Source organism: Python bivittatus, unplaced genomic scaffold (assembly GCF_059951505.1).
Source record: "Python bivittatus isolate LINGU-HERP-01145 unplaced genomic scaffold, Pbiv_v1 ctg000020_np1212, whole genome shotgun sequence".
In the NCBI taxonomy this organism is placed as follows: domain Eukaryota; kingdom Metazoa; phylum Chordata; class Lepidosauria; order Squamata; family Pythonidae; genus Python; species Python bivittatus.
This window is the reverse complement of record NW_028277030.1, coordinates 66983583-66999103: the sequence shown is the minus strand read 5'-3', so window position 1 is coordinate 66999103 and position 15521 is coordinate 66983583. Positions and strand designations below refer to the sequence as shown.

The window sequence follows — 15521 nt, the reverse complement described above, 5'->3', positions numbered from 1 at the left end:
TTACAGCTGAATATTAAGAAAGACCATTTCAACTATTCTGGTCTTTGTGGTCATTGAAATATCTTTATACCGCATACTCTTGTTAAGTTTGTCATTGCCTTCTTCCTTAAGATTAATTTCTTCTTCACTTCTCCATAATACTCCAGATGAATACTGTCCATCTTTATTCTGGAGTTCAAGAATTACCTACCACTTTCACTTTTTCACTGCCAACTATAAGTTCATGGAAACATGGAACAAAACAAATTTCTCCATATTGGAGCATGTCTGGACCACTGTTATTCATTACTGGAATTATGTGACTGTAAAGTGAGAACTCTTATTAAAGCCAGGCTGTGGCATGTGAAGGAGTTGTTTCTGCAGTAATCTGGCATGGAGCACTGATTATTTATTTATTTATTTATTTAAATGTTAGCCATCATGCTAAGATAGCAGTGGCACAGTTCAGATTGACATCAGATGTTGAAGCCAAAAAATTTATAAAAATATGTCAGGCATATCTTGATGGTGTAGAGTCTTGCAGCTGTATATGATGTCTACTGGGAATATGAAGACTTTAGATGTTGAGATGAGGCATTCAGTGAAAGCTCCTAACACCCGTATTTTGTAAAATAAAATCAAATAAGCATATTCACTACAGCAGTGCTTCTTTTCCTGAAGCTATTCATCAGATATACACCTTGGAAGTTTTCATGTGACCATGGACTATGAAATTAAAGGAGAAATGTTGGCTGCCCAGAGTCTGGTACTGCTTCAGAAAAACAAATTACTACCAGATAACTGGGAGTCAATTTATATATCACAATATGTAATGCCAAAGACATATTAGGAGGAAGCCACAGCTATGGCTCTTTGCTGCAGAATGCACTAGTGTTATGCCAGCAGCAATCCACCCAGATAATTATCTTATATTCCTCTTATGGTCAGGCAAGTAAATTATTTCTACCTTTATCATCCCATGTTGCTACTTCAATCAATTTAAGACCTCGACCACACTGCATTTCTCTAAAAATTGCAATATTCCAAAACATTTTTTACAATTACAATTACAATTACAACATTGTACTATAATGGTTGGTTGTCATGCGTTGACTTTCAGCAACATCAGTGGCAAAACTAGATTACTTTGCAGGACTGTTACACTGCTGTTGCTGGGCTATATTGGAGAACTACCTGACTCATTGGATGAAAACTCTGAAAACCCTTATCCTTTGCAAAGCATCTTTCATCTCTGACTCTGTACTAGACATATCATCATCATCACTGTCATCATCATCATCAGAATCAGAGCCCCACGCTAGGTACCATGTACATTAGATTTTAAATGAATGTGGTACTATTTTTTCCCCCCATTTCAGGAAATTTGGTTGTTAGATGTGAGGGATGTGTTGCTTTTGGGGGTGCTGGGAACTTTTATATTGATTTTTATGCTTTTTATTGTTTTATTATTATTTGTAAGCCACCCAGAATTATGATACATAATATGGGAGGCTATGTACATCTTTTTAAAAGCAAATAAATAACCGTTTCTAATATCTGTAAAATTGTTTCTAATACATAATATAATATAGTGGATATGATCTATCCAAAGTTAAGCACTCTTCCTATTCATTGATCTTAATGGAACATAACTAAGAACAAGTTTAATGATTCTCTTGAAGTATGATTGGCTTTTACTTATTTAGATTCTAAATAAATAATTGAAAATAACAGGATATTTTGATTTGAATAGAAATAAAAATATTAGAGAAAGTAAGTATATGCATATAATTATCAACTAAGATATTGCCTTTTCAAGTAGGATTCAGTCATATGCCTAATATAAGATTTCAGTCCATAGGTTGTAACTGTAAGTGCTAGAAACACAACAGTGACCTTATTGCATAACCCAGAACAAATGAACTAGTACCAGTGCTAAACAAAGTTAGACCTGTATTCTAATTTATTTTTCTCTTAAATTTTCCAGTAAAATAGCAGTTTTAAAATAATTTTATCCTTTAATGCTACAGGAATCTCTACTGTCATTATAAATACTGGCTTTGTTTTTTATGAAGTTTTTCTATTAAAATAATTAAAAAGATATCTGTATTATTTGTATAACTAGACAAAAATATGAAATCCTTTTCACGTGTGCAAAAATGAACGACATAGTTACAACAACTTTGTTGGTTAAAGTTTGCAGAGTTTTAATTTTAATTAAACAAGATGCAGATCATGACCTATGATGAATATGGAACATGCTATCCATCATCATGCATGTCCCTGGTTTTTACATGCTAAGGGTAGAAAGAAGCCCTTTCTATCTAAAGTTACCCCTGCATAATTGACAAAAATAATTTTTTCAAGTTTTGAATTCTTCTACATGGATACAAAATGCTCTTCAATGGAGAAGTTCATCCTCATCGGATGAGGGAGTAAGAGGAAGTGAATGGCCTTAGAAGTGGAGTAAATGTACAGCGCTGTTTTATTTATGTTGTCTCTTTCCAGCATGAAGGAGGCTGGAAAAAATGTAGACTTGAGTCATTGGGGAAATTGTCATTTAATTCTAAATGTAATGACCTGACAAGCTGAAAATGGGCAGGTGGGCTATAATACTAAAACAAATGCACCACACAATGCTCATGGAGGGGCAAAACTGAGTAAACAGGTAAGCTTGTAGAGTGTTCTGCTTGGTTCAGAGCAACATTCAATCTATATTCTGAGAGATAGAAGAGTTTGCTTAGATATAGTTCATGCATGTACATCCTATTCAAATATGTGAGTGAAATTAGTACATTATTAAGCAATACTAAAAGTAGTGTCCACTATCAGTAATACCATAAGCATAGTTACTGAAGCAAAGTCCTATGTGAGTAGCTTCAGAAAGCAACCTAGAAGTTTCTGACTGATCTTTCAGAATTGACTAGGAAATACATGACAATAGACAATAATCCTAGAGACCCTAGAAGGGGCATCCTAGACTGAGAGGATTGGTCTTTCTCCCATTCTGAATTTACCCTCCCCTCCAACCTGCCAGTCAGCCTCCCTAGATGGCTGTTTCTGAACTCATGAAGCCAGGAAGTACAGCAAAGACCATGGTAAAGCTGGGAGGAGGCATGGCTGGGGCAGCTTTGATTTGAAGGATCTAAAGTTTTCTCAGCATCTCACTGTGATATTGACCAAGTGGGAACTGTAAGCAATGAAAAACACACACACACACACACAAAATAGGCACTGCTGTTTTGATCCTGCTTGTCTGACACTGAAAAACGGTCCATGATTGAAGCACTCTGATTTCCCATTAGCATGTCCTTGTCAAAGTTAATGCAAATCCTGCATTCAGAAGAAAGAAAGAAAGAAAGAAAGAAAGAAAGAAAGAAAGAAAGAAAGAAAGAAAGAAAGAAAGAAAGAGGGAGGGAGGGAGGGAGGGAGGGAGGGAGGGAGGGAGGGAAAAGCCTTGATGCATAAGCCCCAAGTTCAGCATTCTGATAATTAGACTCTTTTGGGCAGCTGGTTCTTTTCTGCTGATGGTCCCCAAATGTGATATTCAGAGGCATTCTGTTTTAGAACACAGGCATTCTGACTTATTTTGCTATTATAACTAAAAGTTTTCTTTGAACTTTCAGAAACCCTAGGTATAATATTATAAATATAAACCTACCACGTTTCCCCTCTCTTCCTTATCCTCTTGCATTTCCATATGTCTTTTGTTTCTGACATCCATCTTTTGAAATTGGTATTTTCTAACAATAGAATTAATCTCAGTACTGTTAATTTAACACCATAATCAAAGGTTTAATGAATGAGCATTTAAAAAATGGACTATGTAACTGAGTGGATGCAAATTATGAGATTTCCATAGATCGTTGTTGTAAAAGGATCCTTTGGTTATTTAAAGACAAGATACATTTTTTTTAAGATCTATAACAAAAAAATACTAAAACAGTAAAAAAATTATTATGGAGATGTTATCGTAATTGAGGCCTAAAATTCAGAATGTTCTGGGTACAAATTTTATACATGTAATAATCCCCATTTAATTTGTTTTTGAGTAAACAGAGTTACTCTGGAAGACTGAACATTAACGTAATCCCTAAGAAAGATATGTTCACCAATATTTAACAACAACAATAATACTAATGATGATGTTTTGGTCTTTGACTTTTAAAAAATTATTACTTTAAATCCATAATTAGATTTAGAACTACATGAACTCAGACATCTGAGTTTTCCAGAACACTTCATGGGAAGGATACACAAAATTCCCAAATTAGGCCTGATGTTGTGGCCATGAAGTTTGCAGTTTAGGCTCAGTAAGTCTTGCAGGTATCAAATTTCATTTTGTGTCAAGGATCAAAAAAAGGCTAGCTCCCTATTTCAATTCTCAAAAAAAAAAAAAAGTGATAGCAGGTTCTAACTCTCTTGCTTTGAGTAGAACTCACAGGAAGAGAGCAAAGAGAACAAGAAATACCACTGTTATAGTGTCAACACAGCCAACCTTTCTAGGTGGAAGATTTCCTCAACATTTTTCCCTACTAGGTTGTATGAGATTGTCACTTTAATGTTATAAGTGTGTGCGTATGCATTAAAGCTGGAACAGAGAAACTGCTTTAAATTATTCCCCTCATCTTCAAGCACCAAGTATCTGCAACTGCATGAACAACCTTGAATCCCCTGTGTTGGAAAGGTGATATTTAGTTCCTATTGTGTTATAGCCTTTGTGTAATCTTTTCAGATAAGAAGGTTGTGCAATTTTTAAAAGCAATAAGGCATTGGGAAAGTTTTGTGACAATGTTTTATCAAAGGGTAAGAATAAAGCTAATGTAGAGATATAATGTTATTTGATTTACACAGCCAAAAATGCTAATTTGGACCATCTCTGTTAGAGAAACAAAAGGGTTATTTTTGAATGGGTGGACCTGGAGGAAATAAAAAAAATAAAGGCATTCTCCAGTCAGACTCAACTCTGGTGTCTATATGGACATTCACAAGTCTATTTAGTTTTACTGGCAACAAACCAGAGTGGTTTACCATTGCCTTAGGTTATTTTTCTGACTTCTCAGTCTAGAGTCTACAGCTCTGAGATTACTTGCTAATTCTAACCCTGCTTAGTTGTTTGTTTTTGTTTTTCAAGATCAGCTAAAGTGCTGGGCGTCTGGGAAGTTTTCAAGCACTTTCCAACACCAATTTTTGATCCGAATATATATCTAGAGACACGACTGAATGAGGTAATTTAAACTTGGTGACAGTGATATTTTACAGCTATGTCAACAACTGAATCTGTATAAAATATGGTCACAAAAATAACTATTCACCCACTATTTTTGTAGTTCAGTTTATATTATGAAGGTAGAAGCAACAAAGCAAAATAACAAACAACCCCCTGGACAATCAAAAGGGTTGATGAGGATAATCATGCGTCCCCCAAATGTAATTGTGTGTTGTTCTTTTAGAAGAAAAAATGTGAAAGGTGAAATCAGCCCTGGAAGAATATACATTTAAGAAGCAAGAAAATTCTGTATTACTATTTCTCCTCATTTAGAGATAGAATATGTGGACAGGTGTTCAAGGAACTAAGACTGTAGACTGTAATATTAGCTTTCTATACATCAAATCAGACCGAAGTAGCCAAATTCAATTTGAGGGAGTTTTACTCTTTTACTTGTGAGAAACACATGCATCACATAGTATACAATGATGTGCAACAAATAAAATAAATAGTAATAAGAACAAAAGAACACAACCTGCACCCAATTTGTCCAGTACAGAGGGAAGAGCAATTTGAACAGATTCCCTTTCTGTCTCCTTTATCCTCCAAAATCTATTCCAGATGTTGTGGGATCTTCTAGAGAAGATTTAAGTGGCATTCTAGAAATTGCAGAAATTGTAATCCCACACATCTGGATGGCTCCAGATTGGGAAAAGCCAGACTAGCTAATAGTCAATTTCCACCAAGTGCTTAGGTAGGTAGGTAACACTGCAAAATCATCTCTTCTATTTCTTGTAATTACAAGTAATGATGTTCCTTATGTACCTGAGATGGTTATGAAAAATAAATGGAATTCCAACTATAAGAACCTTAAGATTATCCCTCTGATGGTAAATTTCAGTTTCAACCCTAAATAAATAAACAAAGAAAGAAAGAAAGAAACAAACACATTTGTGTTAGATGTATCTCATTCACACACAGTACACATCTTCCAAAGATGGAACCTGGAGAAGTAATTCATCTGACAATCTTAATGGGAAGTTATTGGTTAAACATAGTGATATATGTAAGTTAGCACAATTCATTGCCACTATAAATAAAATGTGGTTTTTTGTGTGTGTCATTAGCTGTTAAATACGATCACTGGAATCCTGCCTCCTTTCATGCCTATTTTGTGAATTTTTTTTCTTTTAAAAAAGAAGATTCTTTATGGTCTTTATTTCTCCTTTTAAAATGTATTTTATATTATTCTATTTTAAAATATGTTAAACAAATGCAGGTTTCACAACTTGCTTCTTCTCTGCCATTCTTGTATCATGGTATAGATATAGCTAAGTTATATTTTGTTTTCTTTAAAAGAGAAACCAGCAGTATATCCAGCCTCTCCAGATCTGTGCACCCATTATCACGCCTATTTATAGCACCTTCAGCCCCCTGAGTGACCATGCACCCATTTGTTAGAAAACCAGGATAAAATATATGGAATTGCATGGAAAAGGGGATGCTGCATAAAAAAGTATGTTTTTGGAGCCTTGAATTGAACTGAGATGGGTGCAAAAGAACTGGAAAGAACTATATTTATATTTACAGGGATTAAAGTGCCAGTTGGGTCCCATAGAATCAAATAGGACATAGGGCAGATAATCAACCTTTTTAACATTCCACTACAGGATTGTGATCTCTTAACAAAGGCACCAGAATTGCAAAACAGTTTGACTTTGCTTCAGTTGGTAATTAATGAGGTGCTAAGAGTGGCTGAGCAAAGCATCCCAGTCAGAGGATGCATGACTCAAGATCAGAAGAAGCCCCCACCCCATAATTTCAAACAACAGTGTCACTTAAATAAACAGAAAAGACAAGCAATTGTAGCCTGGCAAGGGTGTGGAGGCTCTATTAGCATTAACAGACACCACACAATTCCTAAACTTACTGGTATGTATAATAGCATTAGCAGTATTTAGCACATTTTGTTACTGAGACACAGAACAATCCTTCCTATGACAAATAAAGAAAGTGGAGTCTGCTTTAATCTTTAAATGAAGTCAACAATTTTAGAAATATGTAATATGTGGCAGGGGGAAAGAAACTCTCCAATAAACATTTCATAACATTTCATTTGTGGCCAACTTCTGAAAATCATCCAATCCAGGAGCCAAGAATGCTTAGATCCATTATAATGAGTTGTTTCCATGTCTTGCCAACAGAGAAAAGATCACAGGGTCTGAGTTCCTGCTCCAGACTTCCCTCAGAAGCCCTCTGAGTCCTTTCCCAAATTTTCTCTCTAAGATCAGAGAACCCTACTAAATATTATGGACTGTGGTATAGGGGGTTCAGAAGGAAACTGGGCAGATGCACATCCTTTGAGTGGGAGCTCCATCTGCAGGGGATCTCTCTTTCCATTAGCAGGGAAATTTCTCTTTCCATTAGTTCTCTTGCACCAAGTCAGCTCTGTCCAGGAGTGCCTCCTAATGCTAATGAACTCAGGAGACTACTAGGGAGGAGTGGCCAGGAAAAACACTTCCCATGCAGTGAGATGTCTGCAGGACTGGCAAACTAAAAAGTCCAGGATGCTGCAGCTGCTGCAGGCAATGAAAGAGAAACAGGCATCAGTCATTGGATGAACATGAGCATACTAGAATCCATTGAACTGATGCTACTTGCTACAGCATCTTTTCTATTTTCTAAAAATATTCTGTAGCTGGGCACAGCTGATTTGACATGAACAGGCACTAATGCTGATGCTTATAGTTTTATTACTGTATGTACAGTATATTTATAAATAGATATTTCTTGCTTGCTCGCTCTCTCACCCCCCTTTACACACACACACACACACACACACACACACTCACGCCAGCAGTGTGATATAATGGGACTGGACCAAGAGTGGAAAGATCCAGTTTCTAGTCCTTCCTTAGTCACAGAAGCTGGCTGGGTGACTTCAGATCAATCATTCTATCTCACACCTAGATTGGGAAGTTGAAAACATCTACCTATAGCAACCCACACTGGGTCTGCATGGAGACCAATTGATAACTTTCAATGAAGAGATCTTCATCCTGCAGTTCACTGATTCAGTGGATGGTCGTCATCATCATCATCACCATCATCATCATAAGTAATGTGCATGGCCGTCCTCAAAGAGCTTTCCATTAGACAATTAAGTTTAAAGTCTGAAATAATTTATTGCACCATTGCTACTGGAAATTCCGTTCATGTTGCCAGTTGGGAATCTTTATCTAGAAGTATGCTAGAAACATTTACAATTATAAAGCATATTAAGAATATATAGCTATAACTTATGGAGGAAAGGGTTGGAGTTAGGGAGTAAGACTGAAACTCCAGCCACCTCTGCTTACCATTAGAAGGTTCACCATATGATGGACTCAGTCAACCTTTCAATCATTTTGTTAGTTACAACAGCAGATGCAGGACAGCATTGGATTTTTTTCATTAATGTCATCAATGCGACAGCACTATTCATTTAAGTTTTTCCTTGAAAGATGGTAATGGTAAGCCACTTTGGTATTGTTGCCAAGAAAACTACAAGAATGTGTCTGTATAGTCACCAGATGTTGAGCTGGACACCACAGAGTCTTTGCCTTTTCTTTGTCACAAAAAGAGTACCTCTGAGAAAATGTAAATCCCTCCTCCTCTGATACATGCCAGGTGGTGTAAATCATAGAATACCTAATCTGACTGTCTGATGGGAGCCCCAGACAGGACAGTTACTCAGCCTTGAGAGTTTCCATCTTTTCAGCCATCAGGTTCCATCTAGTGTGAGGATACCCTCATGCTTATTTTGTCTTTCTTAAGTAATTGGCTGGAGAGGCAAAGGGCTGATCATTCTGTTGTCTGAGTTTCCCAAGCAGACCCTCTAAAAATAAACCTCAGAGAAGCTCTCCAGGCTTCAGTCTATCCATTTTCCTTTGCTTAGCTTTCATCTTTGCCATCATACTAGCTAGTATGGTGGAGTCAATGATTGTGTTCATATTGTACTTAACCAGGTCAAGTAAAGACACAGCACATGTATTGTACAATATGGTAAGCCTAACTAGCATTTAAATTTGGTTAGGAATTTGGGGATATAACATAGTGTACAAACCTGGCCCATTAGGATAGTTTATAGTTCAATCCATTGTGCAAATTCCAAAAAATTGTTTCATTTAGAAATCAGGTTAAGTGTGCTGGATGAACTGAAAAGTATTCCTCCTGGGTGAATTAAAGTGTTATCTACCAGTCCTCGTGCCTGGAGAAAAGTATGGTGGCATAAAATTTGCTACCCTCATTGTTGATTCCTATTCTACCACAGGAATTAGGTAAATACATTGTCCTCCCTTACTTATTGTGGGCTAAAGGGATTGTTGGATTCTCATGGGTTGCATCCTCTCCCACATGCTGGTGGGAAAACAGGCACTAATTATTCTTGCTAGAGGGTGGGGTGAATTTAGACAGAATGTCAGGTTTAGCCACCTGTCAAGCTGGCCAGTTAACAGGTGGAAGACACTTAGGGGCGGCATGGGTGAGGTGGAAAGGGATAACTTTCTCAATGCTCCTCACAGTCTTCCAATGTGCCTATTAGCTGTCAGGATATTTCTGAACACAGGTATAGAAGCATTCTACCCAGGTTGAGAAATAGTCTGCCTGACAGAGGAGGACATAATATGAAGTGGGAAAGAGATCTCCTGATGCTTCTGCTTGGCACAACTCCTCTTTTGCATCTGTTGCCTTCAGGCTATTTCTTAACTGTCCCTCAGACTATTTTTGAAAGAAAGTAAACTCCATCCCTGACTACCATTGCAAAGGAATGGCAGTGCTACAGCAAGGGGCCAAGCAGCCCAGTTTTGACCTTGTAGCTGGCAGCACCAGGGAGCAACCCCTGGACTGCCACATGCGCCAGAGCAGCATTTCAGATTTACACAGTTGTGATTGGCCTTGTGTAACCACAGCAGTCGTCATCACAGTATCCTGGTCTGTCTAACCAGGAACAGATCAGCAAAACGGCCCCCACCACTCCTAGTGACATAATAACTATGTGTGTGACAAACAGCTGCAAAAGAACTACAGTTTCAAGAGATTGGTCCTGAGAATGCCGACTGGGTCAAGTTGCAATGCTTTGTGTGAATCCTCTGAAATAATAAAAGTAGTAAAAACAAAAGAAAAAGAAAAAGACACTCCAAACCTCTTGGGGCCAGAAGCAGTAGAAAACGTATAATGCACCCACTTGTGTCAGAATTAGCAACACATCGCTGGCAGAATTTGGGTTTCCTTCCCAGTTTAAATCAATCTTCAGTGCTCTTTCGAAGGACTACTAAACCTGTGCTTAAAAAACGAGTCTAGTGTTCTTTTGAAAGAATGCTGACCACACATGTTTATAAGGAGCCCTCTGTAAGGCCTGGCAAGTTTTTTGAAAAGCACTGGTGAGACCTCAGCCTTTGATCTCTCTAGCAGCCAAATCAAAATAGCCATGGAGGGCAGTGACCAGAGCGGAGGCACATGCCCATGGCAGCCTAAAGTGGTCAATGGGAGGTGGGTAGATCCCCATCCCTGATCATGGCTGTGCCTGCAACCAAAGGGTTAACAAAGCAGGCCAGATTGTATCCAGAATAATTCTTTAAAACTGGGACAACCAAGGACAAATATAAGCTGCTTCAGCCACACAGGGATGAGATGAAGACAATGCCACAGTAATTAAAAAAAAAGAAGTGTTACTGGATCATGTCTGTGCCATGGTTAGGGGTAAGTGAGGAAGGGCCCACAATCAGTGTGGAATTTGTTCTTGGAAAGTTAACCTATAATTTCAGTTAGCTCCACTACTTCTTTCTCCATTGTTATTCTTTTTCTTCTCTCTGCTTGTTATTCTGAACCCTCAGAACAGTTAGGGCATGGGGTATGATTAAAAACTCTACCCTGCAAATCTAAGCTATTGCACACATAAGCCGGCAAAGCCTAACAAAGTAGGGAGCATCTTGATCCACACAATCTTCACTGTCAATAATCTTTCCTCTGTCTGCTGTGTTGCCTACCCATAATAACATGAATTACTTAAGTTAATGTAGTAATATTTTTCTTTTAGATTCATAAGGAATTGTGAGTCAGATAACGATTACTCTGGATTTATGTAAGGGACTAACCATGTCCAAGGTCAGTATACATAAGAATACACACTCCTTTTATGTCTGCCTCTGCACTTGACTTCTCACTAGAATAAATAGGTGGAACACTAATTGAATTAATCAATAAATATTTTTCTGAACATTTTTTCCAAAGTCTACATTTATCTGAACATTTTAAAGAAGCCTACAATGAAGAATAATGTTATTTTTACAGCAAATTTGTTATTGGTATTCCCAAAGCACAGATGAGAGCACTAATGTAGTCAGAGACTAATTTACTATTTGCTAAATGTATGACAGAGATAAAATTCAGCTAAGGATTTCCTGATATTTTTTTTTCACCCAGTCTTTTAGGGCATGTCCACACAGCCATATTGTCCCAACACAAGTACTGACCACCAAGCATTTCTAGAGGGCAGGAATAGAATAACATAATCTTCTACTTAACCCATGCTCACCGTGAATGTCACCTCCACCTGTGTTTTCCTGCTCTGCATTGAAAGTGGTGCTTGCTGATTTGTATTGGCTCAAGCATTGCTGTCCAGTTTTCCAGCTGTGTTTTACTTTCTTCTAGATACATTCCTGCACTTTGATTGGCTACTGTGCAGACGCAGGAACATCTGTTCACCTGGGTCAATGGCCACCACTCTGGCTCTCTAAAAACTATGCAGAAACTATTACCAATGGTACTGCAGGTGCAAAATGGTTATAATACTTGCCTGATATATTTAAAATGTCACATTCAAATCCAGAAGATGATAGATGATAGATGATAGATAGAGAGATAGAGAGATAATTTCCCTGAGCTACCTACTGTTCTGTTGTTCTTTTTTAATACTGTTTTATTGTTTTTCTAGTCACCTGAAGTAGAAGCATTTCATCCCAGCTCCCAAATATTCCAAAAGAATAAGTACATAGATTGGGGCTGTGTGGAAGCTGGGGTGAAACTCTTTTAATTCAAGTGACTGGGCCAATGAAGTGGTGCATTGGTTGTATTACTATTACTACTACAGTAAATAGTTGTTATTGTAATTTTAAGCAGCAGAATGGATAGCTATGGAAAGGAAAAACAGTAATTAAAATAGAAACATTTCTGCCAGGTTTTGAACCAGTGGCACTCTACATGTCAGGCAAGTATTATAACCACTATATTTCTGAAAGTTTCTTGTACAGAGGCTGAGGCAAACTTTATCAAACCAAAGACAAGAAAATGCAAGAAAGGGTTTTTTTTAATGTGAAAGCTGGTTGTTTCACATGTATATATGTGTATTTTGATATTTTAACTTTGTATATATAAATTTAACTTTGTATATGGATGTCTGTATGACAATAAAATCCAGCCACAGAAAAGAAAGCAATTGGTAACTGCTTTCCTGGCATGCAGAGGAATTGCCCAGCAGTCAAGACTGAACACCTGCAAGTCACTGTCAAAGTGTCCCAATCTGGACAGAATTGTTTTAAATTGGCTTAGAGCCCAGCTGGCATCAACACAGGGAAGAAGCAGTTAAAGGTGCAGTGTGGATATGCAGCGAGCCACAACTGCATTTTGTAGTCATAGTAGTTGTACTTGGGCAATGGTGATTATAAGGATATGTCTGATTTGGAACATGTTACTTTAATACATTCATTAATTAAAAATAAATAATATTTTTCATTTTTTACTCCTGGCAAGACTGCCTGGACAAATCCCTGCAATTTTCTTGGCAAGATTTCAGAAGTGGTTTGCTATTGTCTACTTCCCAGTGCTGAGAGAGAGTGACTGGTCCAAGATCACCCAGTTGGCTTTGTGACTAAGATGGGACTAGAATTCACCATCTCCTGGCTTCTAGTCTGATGCCTTAAACCACTACATCAAACTGGTTCTCCTATTGGCTGATAGTTTTACTTCAGTAATGCTACTGTGCACCCAAAGATTATGTTCCCTTAATTGTTTTTCTCCCAGTCCAAGAGTTAAGATGCTTGTTAATGAATCTATATATATATATTTTAAAAAGTAGTGCATTCCCTAATAACCCATGAAAGTGTTTCATAAATGACTAAGGGAAAAATCTTTTAAAATAAAGGAAGATTTGACTACATGCCAGCGTGATGATTCAGCTGGCTGGTTAGTTCAGGGAGTTGTGACCAAGGTAATCAGCATGAGACGAAGGATGTGATTAAGTGAAAAGAATTAATTTTGCCACAAAGCCACTGAAATTAGAATACTTTACTATTCTTCCTAACTTTCCTCTCTGAAGTTCTAGGGCTGAGGGAAAAGGAAAATGAGGGAATTTCACTGAAGAAGTTGGTGTCAAAAGGACTGACTTTACTGAACAGCTTCCTCCCTCCCCCCCAACTTTCAAGAGATGCATCTCCTGTATGTATAAGCTAAGTGTACTCAAGTTTACTTCAGATACCTGGGTCTCATACAGTTGATCTTTGTGGAATAATCATTGGATTATTAATATCATTAATTTTGTCCAGTCTTCCTCAACTTGATCCCCTTTAGATATCTTGCAACTATAATTCTCAACACGTTTGGAGGGCACTATCTTTGGAGAAACTGCACTAAGTCATAAGTGGATATACAATAGTATTAAGTGTGCCTAAAGTAGCAGATTCTGGCCTTTATTGTTTCTTGGACAAGCATGAATGCTTAACAATACCCATTAAGAATATGCCTTTACAAATTTTATTTCTTATGGATACTTCTTGTAATTACAATTTAGCATGTGTGTGTGTGTGCGTGTATGTAAGCGCGCGCACACACACACACAACTTGAAGATTAAAAAAATGTCTAGGAAAGGCAAAAACAGGACATTTTTGTGGGATTGCTGCTGGAATGTTTCTGTAATGAAAATGAAACCTCTCTGATGAGCTTTTCCCTTAAAAATACTCTAGAGGGAGTCAAATCTAAGAAAGTTTATTTATGTTTCATGGATTTCAACTCTTGTGCCTTTCTAAACACATTCTATGTGCTTCCTGTTTATCTATTTTATCCCTGCCTATTAATAAGTAGCTTTTGTTTGTACATATTTGTACATGTTCAGATTGGACAAGTATTCATGTCACTCAAAAAGACATTATTTAAAATTGCATGTCTCTCTCAGAAGATTAAATAGTGTTTGAAAAAAAAGTAAGGATTGGCTTCAAGTTTAACTAAACAAAACCTTTGTCAGCTAAAAAGAAAGGAGCCTTATAAACCAAATAAATGGAGTGAGGCTATTATTTTCAAGTTAGGCCACTTCCCTTGGGTACATTGTATAATTTAAGGATGTTATGAAAATAAATGTTTAGATCTAGTAGGTGTTTGGAAACAGATTTTAGGGTTATTTTTAATGCCTATGTGCACACACACATATATTGCAATAATAATTGCTTTGCTACCCAAATTAATTGATGTAGATTGCAAAAGATCTATGGTCCATAAAGTATTTTCCTGTCTTACATTCTTGTAGTAGTTATTAGATGAATGTACTGTAAAAGCTCCAAAGAATTCAGCATTTTATATCTTTTGCTGTGCTGAGATTTTCTTCTATATTGACCATTCTGAGCCAATATAGTGGGGAAATTGTTTCAATTTTCAAGGAGAGGAAAAACTCAGCAAAATTTTTATGGGTGAAATGAGAGTCCTAACAGTATAGATGAATTTTTCTATTTTTCATTCAAATTCAGCTTCTGTTTCTCCTTGAGTTCAGAGCAAGAACAATAGGCAGTCAGGAAGCTGAAGACTGATGGTGAAGTAGCATGACAAGAAAAATACAGCATTGGCATTCTGCACCTTTCAAAATCACATAAGCACAAACACTTAATTAAACGAAATGCTAAATAAATTCTCAAGCACCTTGACAATGAAATAAAATGAAATAGTTCACTTGGATAGCTACAGTAGAATTTGCTGCCAGCAGTCATGATAATGGCAGCCTGTTCAGATGATGTTCAAAGGGGACTGGGCAGGTTCACGGAGGATTAGGCTATCCATGGCTAACACTATTGATGCATGTTACCTCCTGCATCATAGACAGCTTTAAATAGTCTTAAATTTTGACTGCTGAGAAGCAACAGGGGCAAGGAGTTATTATTCTTCCACCCAAGTTTCCTAATGTGAGTTTCCTAATGCCTCCAATTGGCTGCTCTGTCACACAGAGTGCTGGACCAAATGGCTGATGGCTCTTAGAAAAATGTAGCCTTTTTGCAAGTGGGGAAAACTTTCGGGAAATTGGAAAACAGATTTTGA

At 37.2% G+C, this 15521-nt stretch overlaps 1 protein-coding gene across 6 annotated transcripts in view; it reads left to right on the top strand.

Moving 5' to 3' along the window:
- The window catches only part of LOC112541063 (uncharacterized), a 381739-nt gene that overhangs the window by 77278 nt on the left and 288940 nt on the right, over positions 1–15521 (top strand). For 2 of the 6 annotated variants that reach the window (XR_015796087.1, XR_015796090.1), the window contains exons 7-9: positions 5114–5207; positions 11265–11332; positions 13542–13660. The exons of the other annotated variants lie outside the window; for them this stretch is intronic. The gene's annotated coding sequence lies outside the window, so the exon portion shown is untranslated. The remainder of the gene's footprint in view (positions 1–5113; positions 5208–11264; positions 11333–13541; positions 13661–15521) is intronic. 6 annotated transcript variants of the gene reach the window in all.